The 17,587-nt window shown below is 35.0% G+C and overlaps 1 pseudogene; it reads right to left on the bottom strand.

The window, feature by feature from the left end:
• Nucleotides 1-4,904: 4,904 nt before the first annotated feature.
• On the bottom strand, nucleotides 4,905-11,911 carry LOC119599177 (annotated as a pseudogene).
• Nucleotides 11,912-17,587: the final 5,676 nt, after the last annotated feature.

The following is a 17,587-nucleotide window of genomic DNA, read 5'->3' as shown; positions in this document are numbered from 1 at the left end:
GAAGGGTAAGGATTAAGACAAAGGATTGTGAGATTAATGAGGTTTATGCGTCTGAGGAAGAGAACAGCTTGTATGGAAAGATGGGGCTTCCGTGAGTTGGTTCTGACAGGTTGGGGGTCGTGGAAGAGAGGACAAGTAAGAGAAAAGCAGGGTACGGCTTCGTAAAGCAGTTTCACAGGATTGTCTTGTGATATGGCTGACCAAGGGAGATGAAGGTTTTAGTAGAAGTTTATTGGACAACTGGTCCTAAAGATTGCCGATGTTATAGAGGAAAGTTTTGAAGTGGGGCTGGTGTCGTGGCTGGAATGTGTGAAAAAGCGCATTGGTGAGTGGTGAAAGGCGGCAGACGTTGCCAAGGAATCTCCTTGTTCATTAACCGTGTGGATGGGTAAAAGCAAAATGTGCTAGCCTTCTTGTGTAGACAGGAAAAAACTGCTCTTGTATCTACGGACTAAATTGATAGGGTGTAATCGATTGTATATGATAGTGAAGGATGAGAGAAGAGATGAAGACATGCGAAGGGGACAGATATAGTTTGAGTAAGGACGCTTGATCAGGAGGAGAGAAAATTGTATTGAGAGAGGAAACCATACCCGAGTATGATTGGAGCCGCTTATAGACATGGTATGGGAGTTCCAATGTGTGGGGAGGTAGAAGGTGGGATGTTTGATTTGTTAGACAGTAGGAATAGAAGTATTACTAAGGAGGTTTTGCAGGGAGGGAAAGGTAGGGCAGAAAGAGAAGGATCGGAGATGGGAAATGGGTAAATGGAAAGCAAGCGTCGTACGACAGGGCAAAGGGGTTTGGTAAACGTGAAGAAGAAGGTATAAGAAGTGTTGAGGATAGTTTGCTTAGAGAGAGAAATTGATGAGTAATGAGCATAGCTTCTCGAGACAAAAGAGCGACGTCGAGAAAGGAATGGTGGCTGATTCAGTATATACGCTCTCAACTGGACGGTTGAAAGCGCCTAGGCTAAACAAGACCGCAATGATGGACTGGTAAGTTGAGTGAGAGGGTGGCGAGGTCAGAAGATATATCTGAATTAATAGTCAAGGAGGAGAGGAGGAGTCATGGAATGGAGGAATTTTGCGGTCTGAACCAGATCATGTGATAGGTCTGTCGAGTGAGCGATGGCAACTTTACTTCAAAAGAGAATATGATCTTGCCAACATTTGTCAATAATGAACTTGCCTGAGGCTATGGTTGGCACCAAGAGAATGATGTATTGCGACTGGAGAAGTTGATGGAAAGCAGGTAATGGAAGACTAGAGGCAAAATGGCTAGTTCACTATGTACATGATGACCGTCTCCTGTGAGTAAGCTGAAAGAGCAATGACGTGGTGCTGAGTCACTCCTTGTGGACACCTTCGATTTAGGGAAAGAAGAGGAAGTAGAAGAGGCAAATCTACATGAAGTACGATAGAAAGGAAAACTTTAAAAAAAAAAGAAAAATAAAAAATAAATAAAATAATAATTGTTTTCGAGTATCGTGGGAAATAACTGTGAAGGATATATTGATGGAGTTAGAATGTTGAGTAGAAAGGATATTTTCTGGTCAGTAATGACTGGGTGGATGACTGGACTGAAGTGACGGTAAGCATTGAAGAGGTATATTGAATGGTTTAATGGTAAAACATAATAAATGTGCTAGACATCAAAGGTCATAGAGCACTATGATAAGGTATTGTGGCAAAAATTATAAAAATTATAAAAAAGATTAATGATTAGGATAAGTGGACAGAAGATGGGGGAAAGGAAGACAAGGAAAGAAAAGACCTTGCAAAATTAGTTGAGGCGAGGGCTAAGATTAAGGCAGGGGTGATCCCTACATCGCCTCAGTCCCATATTCCTAACATCCCCCTACAACAATGAGCATGGAATGGAAGGTGATAGGGGGTATATATAGCATGTTGATTAGGCGTCAAAGGAAGCTGGGTCGCAAAACTGGAAAAATAAAATCAATGGGCTAGTGGTAAATCTCAAGCCTCAATGCCCTAATAAGGGTACAAAATTTTCATTACGTCAGGTAATCTGAGTATGTTGGGGAGAAAATGGTCACCTCTGGTCTTAAGGGGTAGGAGCTTGAAAATAACAGGGAATACTGTGTCATGGTCCTAGGCATTCATATTGGCACAAAGTAGCCTTCATTCCGTAACTAAGTTGTATTCTATATATCCTTTTTTGAGTACTTACTTTCCATTCATTTTCTGATTATAAGCTGATACCATTAAAGCATAAGAAAGGGAGGGTATCAAGAATACAGGCAGCTATAAAGACGAAAAGAGTTAGAAATGGAATCTAATAAAATAAAGACATACATCCCAAATTAATTTATTTTACTTTTAACATGATGGTAAATTGCTAATTGCAAATAAATCTCCTTCTGTAAACATCACTTAGCATGTATATTATATATTCACTTAATAAATATACATAACATATAAATAAACTAAACATCAATATATATATATATATATATATATATATTATATATATATATATATATATATATATATATATTATATATATATATATATATATATATATATATATAATATTATATATATATATATATATTATAACTCATACCACACATGCACCCCACATCACATATGCAAAACATACTATAATATATATATATATATCATATATATATATATATATATATAATATATAGATATATATATATATTAATAATCATACGCACACATGCATATGAGTCCACGCCACACAACACATACATACTACATAAATATGTATATATGTATATTAATATATATTATATATTATATATATATATATATATATATTATATATAATATATTTACAAACACACTACACACATCACTACTACACAACACACAACACAACACACACACACACACAAAACACAAACACACACACACACATATATAACACACAACACACACAACACACACCACCAAATCACACACACACACACACACACACACACACTAACACACACACTTGTAAATTTATATACATAATACTGTATGTGTATATAATAAATATATGCATATATATATATATATATATAGATATATATCTATATATATATTATGATATATATATATATATATATATTTGTATATATGCACGCCACTACCAATCACAACATATGACACAACACACACACACACAACACACCACACACACACACACACACACACACACACACACACACCACCACACACACACACACACAAACACACACACACACACACACACACACACACACACACACAACACAACACACAATAAATATATAGTAATATATAACCAAATGAAGATATAGCCGACCATGGGAGATTAATCAACAACACACATCAGTAAAGACATCCATATATTTTTTGACAAGTTAAGGCTCAAAAAGTTTGTCCTAACACTACTAAGTTGACATTGCTTGTTTTAACCTGTCATGAAGTGATATTTAATCAGTCCTCTGAAACCTTTTTTCCATTCTATTCTATTTACATAGTATGTGGCTTCAGGACCAAGCTAGGAAACTTGAAAAATAATAGGTATTAGAAAGAAAGGACAAACCTTTCTGATTACCTTTACTTCACTAAAGAATAGAATGGAATTATTCATTTTGGAATCCTCAACATAACAATGTACAAGTGTTACAGCCTAAAGAAATTGAATAGAAACACACAATAAGTAAACATGTACTGGTAGTTTTTTAGTCTTCTCTGGATAACAAGTATGATAAATTGTGACAAACACGTTAGCAACTCAGTTCCTATTTACACGTCTACAGCCTCAAATCGCCCATGATTATGGATAAGACAGTCAACAATACTTTAAAGTGGTCCAAATACACTAGCAGAGAGTGTCAACACTATCTGGAGGTTAAAACACTTTCACTATGAGCATCATGAACATTTTTTACCTTATGGGCAACAGAGACAATCTGAATAATATATGTACATAAAGAAGGATAATGACAGAAAAAATATGTTTTGATATGCATCCAGTCTCCAGATAATTTTCTTGGCTTGTAATATAACATAAATAAAAGTGCATGTAGCACACCACTGTATGTTAAATGGTATATGATTTAATTTTCTTTCTGTAAAATGTTAAGAAATAATATAAATATACACATAGAAGGAAGAGTCAAAAGGAAGAAAAAATAAAAATAAAATTAACATCTTATAATTCCTAACATTATGGTAATTTGAGATACACTGAAAGCCTACTTGATTATGATTTGCAGTTTCATACTCTGGGTTCTATCTACACTACTCTGACTTGATTGCTTCACTACTACCACAAGTCTCAAATACTTTTAAAATCTCAGCACCTTAAATCAAATGGAATGTGGAACTGGGTTCACTATGACAACTGTTGAAAAATGTATGAAATGAGAAAGAATAATTTCACAAGATAAGATGACTTGTTTAGTTTCAATTTGAAATCAGGATAGAGATTTTGTAAATGTCCTACCTTGTAAACTATTTATCTTCATACCCTTCTCAGCAAATGGAATGGCTTGGCAATATTAGATTACTAAAGAAACAATACTTAGAACACTCTTTTTAAACAGTCCTGTATAATCTGTAATGATAAGTGATTAAAAAGGAACCTCATAAGATAACAGGGAAATATTTATATGTAAACTTGCACACATAATAAATAATAGTTCTTGCATGTCTGACACCAAAATAAAACACTGTATATAGACTGTGAACACTAATAATAATCTGAATGTGAATAACTATCTACTTTCTTGTCTGTTTTCTAATTCTCACAGCCAATGCACAAAAACAGTTTCTAAAACTTGAATATTGGACATTGCAGGATGTTTTTCATGAAGTAACAAATATATAAATTTATTTAAAGCCTGGACTCCCAAATCAACAGGATAATAATAATATATATATTTTTTAATATTTTATATCAATAAATAAAATTACCTGACAAAGAAAACAAGCTTATTTATTTAGAGAAAATATGGTAGAATGAAATGATTCTTTGGCATAAACAGAAACTTCCAAATGCTCACTTGATCTATTGAAATGGTGACTTAAAAAGTATAAACACAGATATTCTGCAAGGCTTTCCTCTGGACAAAGATTGGTGTCAATTTTAATATATAAATTACACAAAATAATTGATAAAAATACATGACAAATATATATATATAAATGGTAAAGCAGTTTAAATGATCATCTCAGTCACAATCTTAATTTGCAAAAGACATCATTAACACTGAGACAATATGTTCAATATTTAAGAAAAATCAAATAACAAAATAGATGGATATCACTGCGCAAAGCAAATACTTTTAAATTAGCAGGATTTTTTCCTTGTTTACTCCATCTTACCAATCTGTTATCTAAATCTAATCCTCTAGCTCTCAACACTTATTAATCTATCCAGTAATTTTCCTCATTTTTAGGAATTTTTGTTTTATCCTAATCAACTGTCTCTGACCTAACCAGTTCTTCCACTGTTTATGTTTTCAAAGTTCTGGGGTGAAAACACCTTCATCTTCAAGCAAATTAACAAATGCTGCAACTCTCTTGCGTGAATCCACTCCCTTCATAACTCGCATGGTGTCCAGGAGACCAAGTAATTTCTTCACCCCAACAAAGACACGGCCATTGTTGATGTGATCCATGACTGCTTCAGTCTGAAAAAGGATTCATATTTGAAGGAAAAAATAATAACCAGCATTAATACATAAAAGTGTGGAGGACAAAGAGAAGCAGGAATGGTAGAAATATGGGGGGAAAATAGATTCCAAGCTCAGTGATGCAGGCTTTTAAATATAGGAGAAGAGAGAACTCTTAAATAGCTGTGACCTGAGCTAGAAATCCTCAATTCCAATGCACAACACAATGGTGAAAAACTATGTTTTCTGTTAGTAAATTATCAAAACTACGATGAGTTTAAATTTATACCATTTTACTTTCCCTTTCTCAAATATTTTCTTTCTTCAGGATTATTCCTATGCATCTACACTTACTTCTTCTGAAGACAAAGCACCTGATTCTTCAAGCACTAGTCTGATATCCTCCTGATGTGCAATGTATGGGACTCTGATGACAGCTGTAAATGCTGACAGGAGACCCAGTTCCTCCAGTACTGCTCTTCGTTTTGATGTACAGATGACAAGTAATTTGCGGCCTTTTTGGTGGAGAAGCAGAGAGAAGGGAAGACATGGCATCAAGCACTAGACTCTGGTATCTTGGGCCAATGGGTGAGTAACCCATGAGATGTTCTAGGTCATTCAAGAATATGCAGCTCAGTTCAGAGCGGTAAGCATCATCAAAAATCCTGCTGATACGAAGACATTTTGAAGATTCCATGAAACCAACCATTTCTCGTGAGTCAATAACCTTGATGAAGGGGAAATCAGAATTTTGGCCATGTAAGCTGCCAGTGCTGATGTTCCAGCAGTTGGTGCCCCTCCAAAAGAAGACACAAACGATTGCTTGTTTCTGGGGATCTGGCCTGCTTTACAAACATCAGACCTTTTTCCACTAGTTCCCTTGTAGCTCCCCAGTTAATAATTCCTCTTTCAATATACTTGGCCAGGCATCATCACTGGTCCCTAATGATGGCTTCACATCATTCTCTAAGAGTAAATGAAGTCACTTCTTGTGATCTTCAGCTTGTCAATGGCATTTGGATCCACTTCAATCTTGTTCCCCAGGTGAATATATCTCTTCAGAGCTGATGATGAAGCTGCTTTTACTAAACCCTCCAGTTCTGCTCCAGAGAAGTTCTTGGTGAGAGAAGCAACCTCTGCAAGATCTACATCACGATCCAGTTTGTTGTGCTCTCGCATCTTGGCAGTCTTGATCTTAAGGATGTCACAACGGCCTTGTTCATCGGCAGACTGATTTCTACCTGGATCTCCAATCTGCCAGGTCTCAACAGAGCCTCATCAATCATGTCCTTTCTCGTTGTCATCCCAATAACCAAATGTTGTTCAGCTGTTCAACACCATCAATCTTAGACAAGAGCTGGTTAACTACAGTATCATTTACACCAGTATTGCCTGCAACTGATCCTCTCTGTTTACAAATAGCATCAATCTCATCAAAGATAATGATGTGAAGGCCAGAATTTGGGCCCATTCGCTTCTCTTCTTCCTCAGCTTCAGCAAAAAGACGTCGCACATTAGCCTCTGATTCTCCTACATACTTGTCTAGAATTTTCAGGGCCATTAAACTCTTTGGTTCACGTGCATTCAACATTTTTCCAATTTGACGGGCCATCAAAGTTTTTCCAGTACCTGAAAGAGTGGGAAGTGATATAAAAAAAACATATAGCATAGGCACATTTCAAGAACAAATACTGCTACTATATTTCACATTATATGAAAAGGATTCTTAAAAATCTTTAATCACATATTACTATTCTTTATCTTTACTATTTTCTTTTATTTTTATTTTTTACCTGGAGGTCCATAAAGCAAGATGCCCTTTACGTGCTTAACACCCAACTGTTCAACAACTTCTGGTGGGAAAACCCTTGATGCAAATGCTCTCCTCAAAATCTGGACAAACTGCTCATCCAAACCACCTATGCCCATCTTCTGGAAGTCCCAGTCAGCTGAGAACAGGCTTGTGTGGGTTGTCCGTGCCTGTCAAAGGAAAGTGGTGTAGAAATAAGAAACTCTAAGCTCTTAATAAATGCTACATAAATACACATGTGTGTATGTGTGTCACATACACACATGTGTACACCATGTTATTTGCAAAATTGTTCCATGTTGCCCCTTTTCCTTCCTTCATTTAAAGTAGTAAGTCCTATTTTCTGTAGTCCTATCTCTGGTAGTTCTTATCTGTTAGATAGGTGCCCATTTTGTGGCTGTTCTTTGAACTCTTTACAATTTGTCTATCCTTTTTGTGGACTCCATACACCATACTCTAGACTAGGTCTTTTGATGGGTGTAACATACATATATGCCCACTTCAGGTTGGCAATCAGCCCTAGCTTTTATGGACCTTTTCAATTATATCATTATTTTGGCTTCAGTTCTTGTTATGATTATTTTAAGGTATTGGATTTCATTTTCCAAGTACAATTTCACATGGATAAGTTCTTGATGTCCCTTTGCAGGCATTTGATTGAGACGCCACCAATCCTCCTTTTCTTGTATTTGCACGTTGTTTGCAAACAGGTAACTGCTTAAATTTGACCCCAAATCATTGCTGAAAATAATAATATGTATATATCTGTGTGTGTGTGTGTGTGTGTGTGTGTGTGTGTGTGTGTGTGTGTGTGTGTGTGTGTGTGTGTGTGTGTGTGTGTGTGGTGTGTGGTTTGTGTGTGTGTGTGTGTGTGTGTGTGTGTGTGTGTGGTGTGTGTTGTGTGTGTGTGTATATAGGGATGTATGTGTTGGTATATTAATCACAGTTGCATATCTTTCTCATTATTATGTTTCCTGTGCAATATCTATGGTTACCAGCTTTCCGGCTCTCTGAGGTGTGCTGTTGACTAATTGGGTGGTCTATCTACTAGAGGGCAGTCATGTGCAAACTGACATAAAATTCTACATTTTAATTCTCTTTGGCCAATACATCTTGCCCTGGTGTTCTTGACCTGTCCTCTCAATCTTGAGTAACTAAATGGGCCACTCCCTCCCATGATGGTTGCTACTCAATTCAAAAGATGAAATATTATCTGATAGGTGCCTGAGCATTAGAGAGTATTTGTATCAACTGTTCAGTTGAGCAACTGATGTTGGCATGGGCGTGGTTATCATGGTCCCAGTGCACTCATGAAGTCCTATTTTATGAAAACAGACACCAACGGTCTTCATAATTCTGGAGCCTTCTGCTTTGTAAATATTCTTGTAGTGGAGAACATCTGGTTAATGTCTTGTACAAGACTGCATCAACGATAGTGGAATTGAAAAACACAGACACATGTATCTTTATGTTTCCTTTTGCAAATTTCAAATCAAATTGGTTGGATGCACTCCAAACAGATGACAAGGACAGGGATTGAAGATTCTGATGTCCTCACAACTGTCTTTTAAGAAGAGTACTTCTATGCAAGTTTGTGAAAAGCTTAGTACTATTGTGCTTCCTTTACAAGTAATGCTAATGATAAATGGATTGCTGAAAAAATCAACAAACATTTAGAGATAAGTCTGAAATAACATAAACAGAAATTGCTGGCAAAGTATAGAAAGATTTACAGCAGGATAAACGAGTGTGGAATGTAAATGTCCTTGAGTTAAATAGCACTACCTAGAAAGATTTGGGTCTCTAAAATTACCACATTGGATAATGCCAAATCAAATGACAAAATATGAGCATTAGACAAATGGCATATAAATCTTAGACATGGTTTATGAATAAAAGGGAAAAAACACTACAAGGGGGAGCACAGTCTCCTCATTGCACACGAGTATCTGCGTGCACACCATGTGATTGCTGTGAAGCAACCAGATCCAAGGGGTTAAGAAGTCCTTAAAAAGGTTAGAAGCAGTATGCTTTAGTTTTTAATCCAATCACTAGGGATTTATGTACTGTCCTCTGTAGTTTTTTGTGAATTTTACTACATACAGATGGCTCCACAAGTGCTCAGCCAACAAGGAGTCTATCAGTAGGCCCTGGTGACTGCTTCCTGATTTTCCTCATTCATTGAAATGCAGAATATGTTTTTTTCTTTCTTACTATATATCACTACTCTTATTATTTTTATTGATATTATGATTATCAATTATCATAAAATCTTGGTAACATAAAACGATGAAATAATACAAAGGACAATTTCCAAAAATGAAGGAAAAGGGAAAACGGTGAGATAGGTAGGACTAATACTGACTCCTTGGTGACTAAGCACTTGTAGAGCCATCTATGTGTAAATACAATAAATAAATTTTATATTACAGTGGGCATGTCATGTACTCTTGCCATCCGTGCTAATTGGGTTATCAGTAAATATCAGAGTTGGTCCAGGTGTGGTCTGGAGGAACAAATTCATATACCTATACTGCACCACTCCCAATAACCAATGAAATAATGACAACTTCTTACCATTTCATTACAAGATGTGAAGAAAGTTATCTACTTACTTTTGCTTTTCCTGTGAGGATCAAGAAAGAACCTTCACTCTTTTCAAAAATGATGCTTGAATTAGCCTGGAGGACTCCAAAGTGGATCTTCTTTGGCTCCTCTTCTTCCCAGATGCAACAGCCTCTGGGTCCGCCGCTGAAAGAGAAAGACAGTTTTGTTAAAACATGGCCCTCCAGTTATTTTTCAGAGTACTTCCATCTACTCTAATTGCTAAACTAGACTTCTACATTACCTGATTACATCCACCCTAAGATTCTCCCTCCTCCTTCAATACAATGGTTTCTTTCTCTTGATATATACTACATGTTCTTTCTTCTGACTTCACATCATACAACCAAACCTGAGTCGTTATTGCATCTTTTTCCATACCAATGGATTATCATATTGATATCATATTACATATCAAATATAATATCAACATGATGCATATAATGAAAAAAAGAGGATATGAGCTACCATAGCGCTCCAGGATATTTACATAGAATAAATTATATATTTACACATATAACAATCATACATAATAAATACAGAGTATTATTCATAATTTCTTGGATAACCTAATACCAAGTTATTCAGAAATGATATTTTCTGACGCTAAGGACGACTGCAATAGCAGTTACATTGATGAGTCATTGTATATTATAAGATTTGTGGAGGCTTGGTAAATACATGGTAAAATATATCCTATATGTTATGCAAACAGACACGATAGTTACACTTAATGATATATATGACTTAGCATGTTTTTCTCATTTATACTTCTAAATTGTCACTTCTTCATGACTATGGATTACCAACTGGGGATGGGGTTCAGTGTAACTTCCTTAATTTCATAGTACCTAATACTTCCTCATTAAAAATATCTACAAACACTTGTAGTAAAAAAAACAAAAAGACAGTAAATCTGTCCACTTTCACTGTGAACAGAAATCATTCACAAAATCACAAGACACTGTAACCTGCTTATTCATCACTCTGCCTTATTTATCAAAACTAACTTCATCTCTTTGACAAGGATGGAGAGCGTTTTTTTGTCATTGGAACTTGAATACCAGTGGTTGTCGACAGTAAGACCCGTGACGTGGGAACTGCTCCATGAAGGATGCGGCCATCTGGTCTGTGTTGTAGGCTCGTTGGTGGTGCTCTTCTTCTGCAGGAAGTCAGCCTCCAACACCAGAGTTCCAATAGCTGCTTTTGAGGATCATGGACATATGCCTCCACTTGGATCTGTTGGTAAGGTTTGGTTTTTGAAAGTTCAACCCTCCAGAATACATTGAACATTGTATCTTTGCAAACTAGTTGCAAATGGGTCAGGATTTTAATTGAATTACGGAAAGTCTTTTCCTTTATTTTTTTCTTCAACAGTATCCCCATTAGTGTGATAACACAGAAATACATGCCACTCCTTCAAAGTTTCTACTGTTTCTTTCTTATATGTTTTGATTTATTATCTCACTACAGTGGCAGATACTTGGTGAAATGTCAGTACAAACACAAAGAATGTACACTATAAGTATCTCTAATCTTTCAGTACTTTAAATACAAAACAGAATATCCTAAATTCCCAATTTTAAAGAAGCAAAGAATATAAGTTCTGTCTTTCAAAGCATACAAAATTGAAGATCCAGTATACCTCCTGATCAGTGAAAGTAACGCTTGCTTCCGCTGGATAGCATTGAAGCCCATGTGTGCCTGGCTTGACACCACGGTCATGTCTGATGGTGAATATGAACTTCTTCTGATGGTCAGCTGTTACTTGAATATACCTGCCAAAAAGAAAAAGAAAAAATAAAATAATAAAAGTATGAATACCCTGGACCTGATGGCACTCCCATGGGCAGCATGGAGTTTCCATACTTGTGCAGTCTGAAACCTATAGCTGTGGGTCACCTGCTACCTAAAGCTGGAGTATCGATATGGAAGGTTATTGGTTCAGGAAGTATTTCAAACAAAAAAGTGACAGGCATTGGATCTGTTATGAAATATGAGCTTTTTTCTTTTTTTTTTAAGGACCTTGTATTCAAGAGATATGAACCCTTTCCTACTACTGAAAAATACTCAGTTCCAGAAGGATAATACCTTATTTGCAAAAACTGGATAATCATAAAGGTGGAAATACAGTAATTGTCTCTCACCAGAGCCTGTGAAAGTGTTTCATCACCACTCTCAACAAGATGTTGTTTCTTAAGTCACCTTGAAAGAATAGTATTTTATATCTTTTATATAAAATTTTATATTACTAGTTTATGGCTAGTTTTAAACTGAGTAAAAATGCCCATTCATCGCATGCATTTCTTGAGGTGAAAGTGAACTCTACCAAATTTACTTGATAGACATCTTCTCAACCAAGTTAGAAAAAAAAAGTCATTGAGAGTATAACACAATTGGGTTAAAATAGACTGCATTTGCCCTGATACCCCCTCAAACAGGCAGATTAGAGTTTTAAAAGCTGTACAAATAAAGTGGTGTCAACTTTTAAGACTACACTTTTTTTTTTTTTTATTATTACTCTTTTCAGTATCTAATGTCTAGGCCTGTAGATATGTATCATTCTATAGAAAAATACCATTGAGAAATCCATAACAAAATATTTGTCAATCTATTCGTTACAACCCTGAGCTTGAGATTTTTATAATAGGGGGAGGAGGGGGGATTAATTATATATGTATTGATAGTATATTGATTGTTATTTTCTGGAGAAATTACTGTGTAACAGAAATGTCTATGTAAACAAAAGACACATCACATTTCCTTAAGCAAAAAACTATGTTCCCTTGAATCATGCAACCTTGTAGACCTCCTGTCCTAGCATCATCACATGGGGAATAGAGTCCAAGCTCTATCATTTAAGATTATATGTATGGATGCCCTAAAGGTGCAAAGGCAAAGGCACCTTGTCAATGCCACTAATAGGTTATTTATTGGTAATGTAAAATATTTTCTTTGTTTTGAGTATGTGATAATATGTTAAACATGAAAAATGTCTTAAAATTAACTGATATACAGATTCCATGTACTGTTTACCTTACACTGTTATGGTAGATGTTCTCTGGAAAATGTAAAAATTTGTGAATGGATGGATTACCACTCATTCCAACTCGACCAAAGTCTAACTGGGAAAGAAAGAAAGAGAGAGCTCTGGCCTTGGGAATAGAGTAATCATTGTTCCCCATGACATCACAGGTGGCACTGCTAAGTCTGAATGTTAAGTTTTCCTTTGCTTACATTTTGACAGATATTTTGAGAGGGCTCCTGTGTTTGTTACAAGAGCTACAATGAAAAGGTAACCAGAGTAAGTCAAGGATGTAAATAAAAGTAAATTTCCAAACAGACCAAAGACAGTCTTGCTCGGTTTCTGTGAAGATCACTGCTTGTAACTCAAAACTTCACAGGGTTAATAATTTTCATTAAAAAAAAGAGGCTTAAAAACCATTCCTGGGTAAAAAACACTACATAGCATCTGATATTCTATATTCAAATGCTGGTAGTCATGATGTATTTTATTTTTTGATTAAGTGTATTTGAACATATAACTCCCCCCCCCCCACACACACACACACACTCTCTTTCTCTCTCTGACTGTCTGTCTGTCCTGTCACTTTCTCTTTTGTTTGTCTCTCTCTGAGATAAAAATAACTAAAAAAATTTTAATAATGCTAACTATGAATATGAGATGATAAAGTATTGATAATGATAATTGTTAATTTAAACCCTAAAAATAGAAAATGATATAACATGAATATCAGAAATCATGATAAAAACAAAACAATAATAAATAATGATGACAAAAATAACAATAAATATATAAAATTTATAAAAATCAGTTACTGCTCATATTGACATGTGTTTTCTGGTCGAATCATGTAGCAGTCAAACCCTTCAACAAGCTCCATGTTCCTACCCCTTATTCTAGGCCTCTTCTTTCCATCTTAAAATTATAAGCCACATCCTGATATGTCATCTTAATTATCCAACTGAACTCAAATGAACTGAGTTGAAGACTGCACAGTTAAGATCTCACATATGCTGCTGTTGGTGCTACAGCCTAAGCATTATCTGTTCTACAACTGTGGCTAAAAATATTTTTGGGTAATTCAGTTCTAACAGTCTACAGTCACCTTAATATGTTATGTGTGATGTGAATTAGAAATGCATACATTTTTGTTTTTTTGTTGTATAGATATATTTCCAATTTTATAGTAGATATTGGTGTACAGATATTCAAGTATTTAGTCAGCACAGACATTACAATATAAATAATTTAATATGAAAATAATGAAGACAAATTTACTGAAGCCCACTACTATTTTTTAAAAGAAATTGCACCAACCTTCCTCTCTCAGATCTCGTTATAAATGCTTTTCACATATTTCATTTGTATTCTTCATAAATATATAATCTTGCACATAACTTGAATTTGGGGATTTTTCATCAAGACCTTGAAACAACCCACTGAGCGCATGATAACCTGTGGGTTGTATAGCAAGGACATAATCCTTTTTATGCATCCAACAGAACACCCAACAACAAAGTACTTCTTATGCTGGTGCAGGATATTATTATTTTTTTTTAGTGAGGCATTGTCATCATTGCTAATTGCACAAAGTGTGTTAACTTTTCTTAGTTACTGTTACAGACTTTGCAAATGAATAGCCACAACTTGATTCCTAGCATTACCCAAGGAGAATGCAACACTATCTATGCTGAAGCTGCCAACTACAAGGCAAATGGTAGGCTATTGGAAGAGAGAAAGAAAGAAAAGAAAGAAGAGGAGAGAAAAGAAAAGAAAAGAAAAGACTAGAAAAGAAAAAGAAATAGAAAGAAAGAAAAAGAAGGAAAGAAAAGGAAAAGAAAAAAAGAAAGAAAGGGAAAAAGAAAAAGAAAGAAATGAAAAAGAAAAAGAAAGAAAGAAAGAAAGAAAAAGCAATTCTCTTCTTTCAGAGGGGATTTTGGATGAGAAAAGAGTACCTGTGAGAAGACTGACATATACATACTTTGAGCACATTGATAACAAAACTTGCTGCAGTATTATAATGCCAGCCTTTGTTGATACTAAGTATGGACTTCTGGTGTTTAAGGAAAAGTTCTTTGGCCTTATCCTATAATTTCCAGGATTTTGGAGATGTTAATTTTCAATCCATTATTTCCTTAGTAAACTTTAAGTGCCTGGTTCATATATGTCAAGTGAAGAAAGCCAAAATCTTGGCTTAGAGACAGGAAAATGGGCCAATTTAAGGGATGTGTATTCAGTGGCTCTGCATAACTGACAATCATGTATTACCTTCCGTTGTTCCAGACTTCCCCTACCAAACATTAGTCATTTGCCTTGCATAGATATCTAGGATAAGCTTCTCAAGATAAAGAATCCATATCTTACCGCCTCCCAACTTAAAAGCAAGTCACCTTATACTGTTAGGAATTAATAGTACTACACTGGTTGCAATAAGATATTCCTGGGCAAGTTGCATTACTGCAAGTAAGCACTCTTTACTAACCAAATTCTCAAGAGACAGGCTTTTGTCAGCAATCTTGTTCTTAGACAAAAGTGGAGAGGCATTTGTTTATCTGGAGATGGCGAGATGCCATTCCACAGCAAGTCGTATGATTGAGCCTATACCACCAAGAACTTAGAGTATGTCATAATTTAGATATGTTTTAATGGTGCAAGTAGCAGGGATAATTGTCTTTTCTTAATATATATATATATATATATATATATATATATATATATAATATATATATATATATATATATATATAATATATATATATAAATATATATCATCAGGCAAAGAATTACACATATCTTCTTATCACAATAATAAATCTGAGAGCTGTTTTATATTACATTTCCATAGTAGCTACCTTTTTTACTTTCATTGCAATGGAAACATCAAAAATTAAAATCAATCAAGATTCATGAATCTATCATACTCATACAAGCAAACATGAACATCCCTGCACTCATGAAAAAACAAATCAAATAATTTCAAATGATATTGCAAATATGGGGAGGACACTTACTTGACTTATGTTGAATCATTTCATAACATGACACATTGTGAAGAGAGCTCTCGTTGGGCACTTTCACCTTCATGACTGAATAGAGAAAAAAGAGAGGAAAATATGAAATGTACACTCTTAGAAACATCGAAATGCAACACCACATTTACCTTTTTAAATTATAAATTCAGCAGCAGTATCTAAAGAAAAAAGTGAACTAAATAAATGTTAAGACAAGAACTATATTCAAATGTGAAACACACTGACCAATCAAAAATGTTCAATCACATTAACGTACAACAGCCTATTCAATATATCTCGACTAAGCAATTTTACACCATTTTAAAAAATACTCATGATCGTGACTGCCATGTTATTGGCAACTAGCTTCTAAAAAGTAATTATCTATGTACTAAAATTATTTTCATTTGAATTGATAACTCTAACACTAATTCTATAGAAAGATCACTTGCTGATCTTTCTAATCTATGATAAGGTGAAAGACTAGATCACAAGTAGAAAATGATCACTGAGTCCACTTTACCTATGTGTGCTCCCCTGACATCACATGAATCTTTTAACTGCCCACTTCAATCTATAAAAGAAAAGCAAGAAAAAAAGATAGAGAAGAAGAGAAGAGAGATGAGAACGAAAGAAGAAGAAGAAGAAGAAAGAAACAGATAGACAAGAAGAGAATAGTAAGACAGAAGAAAAGAGCATGTGAGCTTGACACCTCCAACACTTTGCATAATCCATCATTGCACCCTGCTGATCGTTCTTCTAACCCCTTGTATCTCAGTGATTACTAATCATATTTAAAGATGAATTTTGCAATCTTTCGTTATTTTCTATTATACCTTGATTAGGTCCTTGACATATTTCAACATGATTTTTATTTTGTAAAGTTGTCTGGAGTTAAAATCTATTGAATATGTACACAAGCTAAAATGATGTTTATCCTGAAGCTTTATTGATATAATTAGATTTGTTATTTTGTTGAGATACAGGAAATATTTCATTATGTACATACAACTTTCAAGACTGACTGAAGCGCATTGCAGTACCCATACATATCAATCAACCTTATTACATTTTTTAGAAATAATGCGATATGTTAAATATTTGACTGTCGTATGAACTATATATTTAACTGCCTGAATTTCATAGATAACACAATCACATGTGGTTAACCACAAATGAAAAAGACAAAAAGTACTGGAGATTTTTCTTACAAGTATTTTTAAATGTAGAGCCAATAACTGTTTTTCAGTAAAACTATACAAAATGAAGACAAAAGGCAACTATAGAAGGCCTTTGCTTGAGAACTAGTGCCATGGAGCCATAAAACACAATGATATGCCATGGATAGCTCTCATCTAGTATTAGTAATCCTTGTCATGACATGTACCATTGCAACCATTGGCATTGGGTTCAGTACCCTGCTACTCTCCCCATAGATGAATCGCAGACTGAATGATCTCCAACTCATGGGCTGCTTCTGTAGCCTACCAGGGAGTC

Source organism: Penaeus monodon, chromosome 42, assembly GCF_015228065.2.
Source record: "Penaeus monodon isolate SGIC_2016 chromosome 42, NSTDA_Pmon_1, whole genome shotgun sequence".
NCBI lineage: Eukaryota > Metazoa > Arthropoda > Malacostraca > Decapoda > Penaeidae > Penaeus > Penaeus monodon.
The sequence above is the reverse complement of the archived record's forward strand: the minus strand, read 5'-3'. Positions and strand labels throughout refer to the sequence as shown.